Source organism: Nymphalis io, chromosome 12 (genome assembly GCF_905147045.1).
Source record: "Nymphalis io chromosome 12, ilAglIoxx1.1, whole genome shotgun sequence".
Lineage (NCBI taxonomy): Eukaryota > Metazoa > Arthropoda > Insecta > Lepidoptera > Nymphalidae > Nymphalis > Nymphalis io.
In genome coordinates this window covers 11,003,453-11,014,355 of record NC_065899.1, presented here as the reverse complement: position 1 = coordinate 11,014,355, position 10,903 = coordinate 11,003,453, and positions in this window count along the sequence as shown.

Below are 10,903 nucleotides of genomic sequence, written 5' to 3'. Positions count from 1 at the left end.
CACGAAATCCAATTCCAGAAACCCTAAATCAACTGGAAGCTGCCCTAACTGAAGAATGGCAACGGACCCCACAGGAAGACATTAAAAAGCTAATCAGGTCACTTAATAGGCGTATGCAGGCAGTGATTAGGTCAAGAGGAGGAAACACTCCCTATTAAAGTAAGATTTAGGCACCCAAATTTAAAAACAAACGGCATAATCGTTTTGTACACAAAAAAATAAAATTGCGTAAAATTTTGTGTTTTCGTGTTTTGTCACATATTTACCTAAAAACCTATTTTTTGCGCACTATTTCTGTTTTTGTACAATCCTACAATTGCATTTTTTCATTATCAATCTTAAAAATATAAATATGTGGTAGTTTAAAACCATACGATAGCTTTTTTACAAAAAATTTAGGTGGGTCGATTTTTTTGGAGGCCAGTGTATAACTCAAAAATAATCAAATCACACTACGCATTGCCATGCTGGAACAATTATTGGCGCACATTTGTGCATGCTAGGCCAAGCTATTTGCAGCTATTTACTGACAGATAAATAAATATTATAATAAAGTCAATATTGAGCCAAGAGATCTACTTGCTTATAGTGTGGCAATGCGAGTATACCTCACAGCAGGCTTCACATCTTTTTTATGCGTACTCGTACATATATTCAAATATCCTAAAATAAATATCTAAAACAAAAGTATTATATATTTATTCAAACGGCTGTTGAGAAAGGCAACTCTGACTGAAATCGATGTCAGGGAGATATATGATAATAATAATATCCTGGGACATTTTTCACACACGGCCATCTGACCCCAAATGAAGCTCGTACAAAGCTTGTGCTATGGAAACCAGACAACTGATCTACTACACTTTTCTTTTGTAAATACATACTTATATAGATAATTACACCTAGACTCAGGACCAAGAGATATGTTCATGCTCACAAATGTTTGTCATAATATATTTATCTTATTAAAAAAGCAGTATGACGGCATAAGAGAGTGTGCAAAATGCATCAACAGATGTTTCAACTAAAAATGTTATATGATATGAACGACTACTAGTACACTATTATATAAATAACTTGTATTTTTTAATTCTCAAACATGTTATAAAATGCAAAAACGATAATAAATTATGAAATTTACAATTACAAAATTATACGGTATTAATAAAAAAATAAATATAATAAAGTAATAAAACGAACATTTAGAAATCATAATACTTGAGTTGTATACTGTGTTGTATGGAACGTGTGAATTTCATAGCTGTAGGAAACAGTTTGTTTATTGTTTAGATCAACGTACATTTGCGTTGAAATAGTTGCCAAAAGTCGTTAACACTATACATACGCTCTCCGTAAATACTAAACGAATTCACGTATATGATATAATTGTTATTTCTCCAATTATTTAAATTTATAAAACTTCATATATTTAGATCACCGTACCAAAGGAAAGGAAAAATATAAAAAATCATGTGTTATTGAACCATATTAAGTCCCCTCAATGAAATGCGAGAGCCGATGGCCTAGTGGTAAGAACGCGTGAATCTTAACCGATGATCGTAGTTTCAAACCCAGGCAAGCATCACTGAATATTCATGTGCTTAATTTGTGTTTATAATTCATCTCGTACTTGGCGGTGAAGGAAAACATCGTGAGGAAACCTGCATGTATTTAATTTCATTGAAATTCTGCCACATGTGTATTCTACCAACCCGCATTGGTGGAATAAGCACCAAACCTTCTCCTCAAAATTTTAAGGGGGTCTTAGCCCAGCAGTGGGACATTAACAGGCTGTTACTGTAATGAACTGCCATGGCGGCTAATTAAGTCAAAGGATAAGTCAAAGAACAAGATATAATAAAGCACAAGTGTATGTGCAAACATAAATACAATCTCTATTTCCGTATATAGTATAGCTATACGACACGATAGGATTGATACCAAACATAGTACGTGTATATATACGTACTTTCCAAGATCTTGAAGTTCAACACTATCAATTTCCGAATTGCTTCTGACAAATATTTAATTTGAAAAGATACGAATACAACGACCCATTTTAATAACAATTAAATATATTATGACTCAATTAAATCTTACAGTTAGCAAAATACTTGAACTAAAATGGGTATTGCGTCTTACAATGTCTATACGCTCAGAAAATTTACATTCAAATTCATGTATTTAAATTAAATTATGATGTTAAATATCGAAATTTTAAGCGTTATTTACATTCGATAACATTGGGTAATGATCATAATAAAAACTTATTTATACTAAGAAAATCTATTGTAAAACTGTCATGGTTACTTTGATTGTTTATGGTAATGTTAGTCTTGCGAGTTTATTATAATAGTATTTTACAAATAACCCTGTTCCCAGCTTTTAATTTAAAGTCAATTATAATATTAAAAATATTTTTTTTTTATAATGAAATTCATTAATAATATAGGATATAATACTTACATTATTTTAATACATTTGAATAAATTAATTTCTTAATTGGCTTTATTATATAAATACCTGAAAACTTTATGAACACTATAATATCATGAACAAGAGAACAGTTAATCTGTAATAACCAAACCAACCCAAGCAATTTAACGCACGCGGCTTACTACTTCGGTCGGTTTACCATTGCCCTACATTGTTACAAGGGATGATATAAATTAAGCGTGTGTTCCCAAATACAAGACGTTGGCCGCCCGCCCAGAGGCGAGGCCGACCTTATTATGGGACTAAATCCACAGTCATTGTTACTGTATTACCGTTTCCAACATTGGAACCATTTAATAAGCCAAGTTGGTTCGTAGGTCCAATCTTATATTTGGTATTAAAACTACAATAACAGAAGACTACTTTAGATTATAGCATACTTAAGACATTTTCATAGTTCAATGGTGACTCTAAGGTCAAACTAAGGGATTAAATTATTATGCAATTAACGAAAATGTAGACTTAGCACAAAAACAAGCATAAATAGATGATAATATATGATCTTTAACTCATATATTCCCCATGACAAAAAATGCTTATATAAATAAAAACTACAAATGATTATTACATACCTTTTTTTAACGTGGTTTCCCCCACGGGAACAATGGGGGGGGTATGTAGGACTCGCCGGTGTCCAAGATGCCGAGTGCGCCCGAACATCGCAATACCCACTAAAAAACCAGTGGTACCCTTTCCGTCTTAACGAGGAGCACCACGGGATCACTTTCGCATGCTACCGTGGCAATGATTATTACAGACCTAATTTAACGTCAAAATAAACATATATATGCGAAAATTTTAATAATCGGTACTAAGTAAAATAATTTTTCCAATAAAGTACGAAAGAATCGTCAGTCATGATCAAAAGCCGATAACATTGCAAATCAAACAAGATCATTATACCAAAGAGCAACAACAAGTTTCAAATGTTGGCGTATTGGAAAAGCTTAATCAGAGCTTAATGAAACAAAACAAATAAAACAATACCGTAGAACGTTCTGTTCCGTGATATATAAAATAATACACTCCATTTGTAAGATATTCTACATTTATTAATAAATTATATTTATTGTACAAATAATTTTTAAAAACCAATGTTGGGCTAAGTCGAGATAAGGTATGCTATGTATGTGCTCTCATATGCTATTTTAAATCCATTTTAATATTTTCATTCAAATTATTACTAGTAAAAAGTCATAGTTCGAAAGAGTTTGAATATATATATATATATATATATATATATATGAACCTCCTTTACTACAATACTTATAGTGACTTCAATCCACAAAGATCGTCGAGATGGCCCAGTGGTAAGAACGCGTGAATCTTAACCGATGAACGTGGGTTCAAACCCGGGCAAGCACCTCTGAATTTTCATGTGCTTAATTTCTGTTATAATTCATCTCGTGCTTTTCGGTGAAGGAAAACATCGTGAGGAAACCTGCATGTCTAATTTCATCGAAATTCTGCCACATGTGTATTCCACCAACCCGCATTGGAGCAGCGTGGTGGAATAAGCTCCAAAAACCTTTTCCTCAAAAAAAAAAAAGGGAGAGGAGGCCTTAGCCCAGCAGTGGGACATTTACAGGCTGTTACTGTTACTGTAGCGATTGCAAGAAAAGAGCGGGGTACAAAATTGTAGATTAAGCTATCTAGGACCAAAATTATAACAATACGATTTATTTGTTTTTTTTCTTTTATTGCTGTTTTAGATGCTTAGTGTCTTTTTGCTTGTCGTGGTTATCCATAAGTATGGCAACCTTTACCCTTAGAGACCTATTAGTTTGTATACTTTTAATTTGGAATTATTAATTATTACTCTATGTTATGTTGGTAATCCTAAATAAATAAATGAATAATACAATATAACCGATCTGAATTATATCTATACAATCTTTAATGGTGTTAAAATTATTTCTTTATTTCTATATAAATATTATAAATGTGAATTACACTGTATGTTTGTTACCCTTTTAAGGCTAAGTCACTGAACCGATTTTGATAAAATTTAGTATGAAGCAAGCCTGAAACCCAAGGTTGGAAGGCTACTTTTTTACCACCCCTCTCCCCTTAGCAGGTGGTTCAATTTTATTTAAATATTTACTCTTCAAGTTAATGTTTTAATAAGAAAACTTTTTATCGCTTTCCATAGTACTGTTGGCTTTATTATTTAATTTCATCACGCGTGGAAACTGTATTAAGCGTACACCGTTTAAGATCATTTTTAAGGTGAGCTCAAGATAATGATAGTTGAGAGGTTGCAGACCTTAAACATCCCCTATAAAAGCTTCTCGACAAAATGAACTGTAATGACAGCGAAAACCACTTCTTGGCTTTACCTTTCTTTTACTCAATACGTTTAAGAAAAGCCTTTGAAGTTTCACTAAAAGGAAATCTCTAAGTAAGACGGCTCTCTGCTATACAGTTGTGGTACTAGATGAGGTATAAGCGTAAATACATAAAAAAAAAATTACAAAGTCATATCGATTGCTTGACTTATTACAAATTAAATAAGAACATAATATGAGATTGTTATTAAAACTTTTGCTCGATTTAATTGCGTGTAAAGTAAATTATTATTTTTCATATTACAATGGGAAAAAAAGAAAAACTGGAGCAAATTTACGTAATTTCTACAGTTTAATTTATTTTAATTATTATATACATATATTTTTGTATTAGTGTATGCACACTGACGGGTTGAATTTGGAGTATCTTATGTTATGCTTGCATGTTTATTACTATGAAACAACACAATCTACGTTTCGGGATTTAAAAAAATATAGAGAAATGTTAACCATCGCTTACATCACCAATGCGCCACCAACCTTGGGAACTAAGATGTTATGTCCCTTGTGCCTGTAATTACACTAGCTCACTCACCCTTCAAACCGGAACACAACAATATTACTTACCACTTGCAGTAGAATATCTGATGAGTGGGTGGTATCTACCCAGACGAGCTTGCACAAAGCTCTACATGTTATCCCATTAATAATCCTATTGAGTCTATTCTAAGTTTCATTTATTACAATAATCTTCAAATTTGAGTTTATTATTCGATGATATATATGTATATATGTGTGTGTATATGTAAAGTGCCACCAGCTAAGGGTACTATATATTTTGTGAATATTATTACACTGGCTGGTATACCCTCGGAACACTTCAACACAAAGTATTGTTGGTTGGTAGAAATAATTGGCGAGTGGGTATCCACGTCAACGGGCAACAATAAATCGCTATATAAAATATATATTATGATAATACAATGTTATATAATATAGGTATCTTTATTGATCTATATAAAAGGGTCTCATATTCATTATCTACTTTCAGATCACCGGTAAATTTATGTTAAATTTATTATATAAAATGACGATTCAAAAGTGCTCTTTGGAGCCGAATTGAATGAAATTTAATTTGAATTTGTATATTTCTGTTTAATTCCTTGATATTATATGTAAATTATAATCAAATTCAGTATATAATATTATAAAGGTATTTTTTTATGTTATAGGTAGACGGACGAATGGGACACTTGATTGTAAGTCGTCACCAACGCCCATAGACATTGGTGATATACGAAATAATAACCATTACTTACATCGCCAAAGCGCCAACCTTGGGAACTAAGATATTATGTCTCTTGTACCTGTGACCAGTGAGTTACACTGGCTCACTCACCCTTGAAACCGGAACGCAACTATACTCAGTATTGCTGTTTTGCGGCAGAATATATAAAATATAGACCAACCTGCCTGCATAAAGCCCTACTACCAGGTAAACAAGTTATAATATTGGGTATGTGATACATTATATAAAATATTGTTCTTAATTTTGATTCCTTACACGTGAATTAGCCCAATATTGCGGGTTCGAACCCAGGTAAAAACTACTGAATTTTTATGTTCTTACATCTTACTCGGCGCTGAAGGAAAACACCGATACGATGATAAATTATTACTTTCCAGCGATAAGAAAACTATTCATATATAAAATACTTTAATTGACATATATTAAATTAAAATTAAAAAGTGTGTACAAGAGTCTAATTGAATAATGATTTTTGATTGATGATATTATGATTTGATACAATAATAAACGACGTTGTATAATATAGTAAGTTGTGAATAATTTAATAATAATAATAATATCCTGGGGCATTATTAACAAACGGCCATCTGATCCCAAACTAAGCAGAGCTTGTACTATGGAAACCAGACAACTGATATACTCTACATACACTACTTTTTTTTTGTAAATACATACTTATACAGATAATTACACCCAGACACAGGACAAACAGACATGTTCATGCACACAAATATCTGTTCTGGGTGGGAATCGAACCCACATCTACGTCGTGAAAGGCAAGTATCTGCCAATCACGCTAACTGGCCCGTCATTCAATCATTTTGTATTGTGGTCGAGACAAATAAGCGTCAAATATACAATGTTTATTATGACAATCATTTTACTGCTTTGTACATAGAAGAACAATCAACTCGAGCGAAAATTTCAAAACTTTCTCACTTTAGTCTTTGAGCAGTGAAACTTTAGTGTCTGTTTAGTTTAAGAGAGCCAGTTTATGCCAGATGACTTTGAAAAGTACATATTTCTAACATTTCTCGCGCAAGGTGAAACTACATTGAGTTGATATTCGCATATTTCAATTTTGTTGTCCAGGAAACAGTTATGTGCATTTTTAAATGATGTTACAAACATTTGCAAGTTGCAAGCAGCTCGTTATACTGAAATATGATCAAAGACGTACTGTATTTTTAAATTTCGTTCGTACTTTGTTGCTTGGCTTTACTAAAGTTTCTATGTTACGTACATTTATGTCTTCATTTACTTTAAAACTTTTACGTTAAACAACCTTATAGGAGCATTTTATTTTAATAATATCTTTAATGCATAAAATAATGTACAGATATAGCAGTTGGTTAAAGTTTTGGACGTTATTTATGTATTATTTAAAACTATATACAGCCTGAGCTACATTATATGCTTGGATATAAAAATTTTAGCTATGTATATATGTTAGTGTCTTTTTTTAGAGTTTATTACTTTGGACGAAGATATTAGTTTATTAACTAGTACACAAGACATATAAATAATTTACATAATATATTTTCTGGCAGCGTATTGGCCGTCTAAATAATTGTTAACAAATTATACTTCTGACTGTGGCAGTATGTATTGATGGCAGTCAAGCTCAGCTTTTCTACAAAAAAAGCTATAAATATAATTCAAGTGCATTTAGTATGCATAAGTACTCAAGTAATAAGAATAATTGGTATAGTTCCTTGTTATCTCTTCTCAATTACCTTTTTGATCGTGTCTCTAGCTCGTGGGATATAGGTCAGTTACCTCTCAGGTGAAGCCTGGATATGGTCAGTTGATACTTTTTTTGGAGTTGCTATCACAAATGACAGATTTGACACTTGTGAAATACTGGTTGCTCCATAGTGGTACTATGCTAGCTACCCTGTTGCATGTTTTCCATTTAGAAATGAGAATATACTGAGAATATCATGGTCTAGAATAACCTCAAATATATATGTAATTTTTTATACTTGTTCATTATATTATCTTTTCGGTCATAGTAGACTAAGAAGGACATTGCCATAATTTAACTGCGTATGTCTGAGCCGGTGTATGTGTTAGCTATAAGTTAATAAGAAGCGAGACTTGTTACATTAGTGTTTGTATGTGAGTTCATACTATCACTTGTATTCCTACTTGTATTGAAAATAATATCTCCTCATAATTTTTCACAATAAATATTACAATGCAACGTTACTTAGCACATTTTCTTAGAATAGAATCTGATCAAAAGAAAATATTTCAAAAGAATTTATTGAATGATATAATATTTTAAAAAAAAACCTTACCTCAAGAACTAAAGGGCAAGAAACGGAACAGGGATTTTAAGACTTTCCGGAGTGCTCATTACGGCAATGTTAGACGTCTTCGTAGAGTCATGAAGGCAATTACGTCACATTTATTTTTCATCATTTTCGATTGCTTTTAAGCTGTTATTAGATAGATGACTGCGCTTAAAGATTTATTTTACGGTAAAATCAAAAAATTAAATATTCTTGCTATCTTATTTTTAAAATGATGTAAATTATTGAAATACAAAACAAAATGTACTGTTATTATTATGATCAATATTACATAAAAAGAACAATTACTTATGTAAGGTTTCGTATTCAAGACAATTGTATTACTTCTATTTTCCTCTCCAACGAAAGCAATAATTCATTGTTAGATTGTCCTAGGAAAATTAATTTTATTAATATATAATATGATCGAAAATGTTTAAGAGAGCCCAGTGGTTAAAACGTGAATCTTAACTGAAGAGCACAAGTACAACTGAATTTTCAAGTATTTCGTTTATGTTTATAATAATTCATCTCATGCTCGGTGGTGAAAGAAAACATCATGACAATACCTGCTAGTGTCCAATAAATCTCTGCCATATTTGTACCCACATGTCTGACTGTGTGTGTATAAGCTTTAAGCCTACTCTTCAAGAGAAGATTTTACCTTAGCCTTGGGACAGTCAGTGGCACATTTAACGGTTGCTTCTATTAAAAAAAAAGTTAATTTTCACTTTAAGTATGAATGTAGAATAACTTCGTATCTGTTGAAAAAATATCTCAAATATTCTAGAGGCATCTTAAAATATATTCAGAGCCTCTTTCATAGTGACCTGTGTTTCATAAAAGAATGTCAAGTATCGACTTTCCATGTAAGCATCACCTTTCACTCCATTCAGGTTTTTAGGAGACACTAACTCGATGTCGTCGAATGGGCGAGGTCATGACCACTCAAGTAAAACATTAAAGAGCTTCGTTTCACACTAAGACCTCTCAACGTCGTCACAGCATTAAAAACTTGTATGAGAAAATGTGTCTTATCCTTGTTTAAGGTTGAGCTTGTATGACCGTAAGTTCAGTATATTTTATAATATTTTGTTTATTGAAGACTTAAGATGGCAAGAAAGCTAGCATTTCTATTTTGTTCTACATTTATTAATTAAAATAAAACCTCCAAGGTGCAAAAGAGACAAGAGTCAGAGTAATAATAATTTGCCGGTATTTTTTAAATATTCTTTGCAAAACAACTCTTTGTTGTTTACTGCAAATGAAACTGGGTTGTTGCAAGTATATTAATGAATTATAAAAAAATCCTCAGCGGGATTCCGTAGAAATAACATCAGGGAAAATGTGCCTGGACAAAATAGGCTGGGGAGAATCAGAGTCGTTGTTAATTAAAAAAGTCTGGCGGCTTTAGAGGGTATTACTGGACTTACCTACTTGATTACTATACTGATCAAAAGTCCCTAACTTATAACGGTGTGTCCCTATAATGATAAGAAGTTTTGAAGTTAGAACAAAGTTTATTTAAATTAAGAACCACTCCTATAAAGGCATTATTGCTAAAGTACTGATGCAAAGTTAATAAGAAATAAATACAATATGAATAGGTAACTGTTTAATAAAATCATTCATAAATAAATTTTGTTGTGTAACTTTTTATATCAACAGTTTTTTTATTAACATAATAACATAATCCAAGAAATCTTATTGAATTTAATACTATTTTAAGTTCCCAGATCATAATAATATAGAGTTAGTATTAATCTAATAATTAAGGTATAGAATGAACAAAAATCGATTAAAAAGTAATTATAACAATGCAGAAACCAAATAGAAATTTTAAATGAGTAGTTTTGAGCAATGTACATACGAAGCTATTCGTAGCTAAATATTTACTAACTCAGAGTTAAGCTACCGATGTCTCTAAAGACTAATTGTTGGGACATTCTTCTGACCGAATATGCATAAACTCAATTAACGTGCTCTCTCTAAACAGTGTAAGAAAAAAAGGTTAATGAAATGTGTGCCAATGGGTCATAAGAAACTTCATTACAAATGTACAGACAGACAGATACTGACATGGAAATAAGTTTCCTCGAGTTAAGCCTCATGAATATTTATCGCGCTTCCTGTGGGATGTATAAACTTTTGGTCGCTTCCCACTTGATCAAACTTATTTGTAAGTACAGCAAGGGGAAGCGTGGTACAAAAGCGTGAAGCCTTTTTATGGCGAAACTCTAAAATAAAAAGTTTATTTTTAATCGAAGAGAGGAGGAAATAATAAAAATAACACAACGGTATTATGCAAGGTAATCAAATATTAGCATTTTTTTTATTTGCTATGAGAAATGTTTTCATTTAAATAATGTGTGGTCCAGGAGGTTACTGAATTTATATTTTAGGCCATACAAAGTATATATTGGAGATGATACATAGTCATGATTTTGGAACCATTTTTGGATTTTATTATCAAGTGTCAAGATGAGTGGTTGGTATTATATTTTGTTTAATTT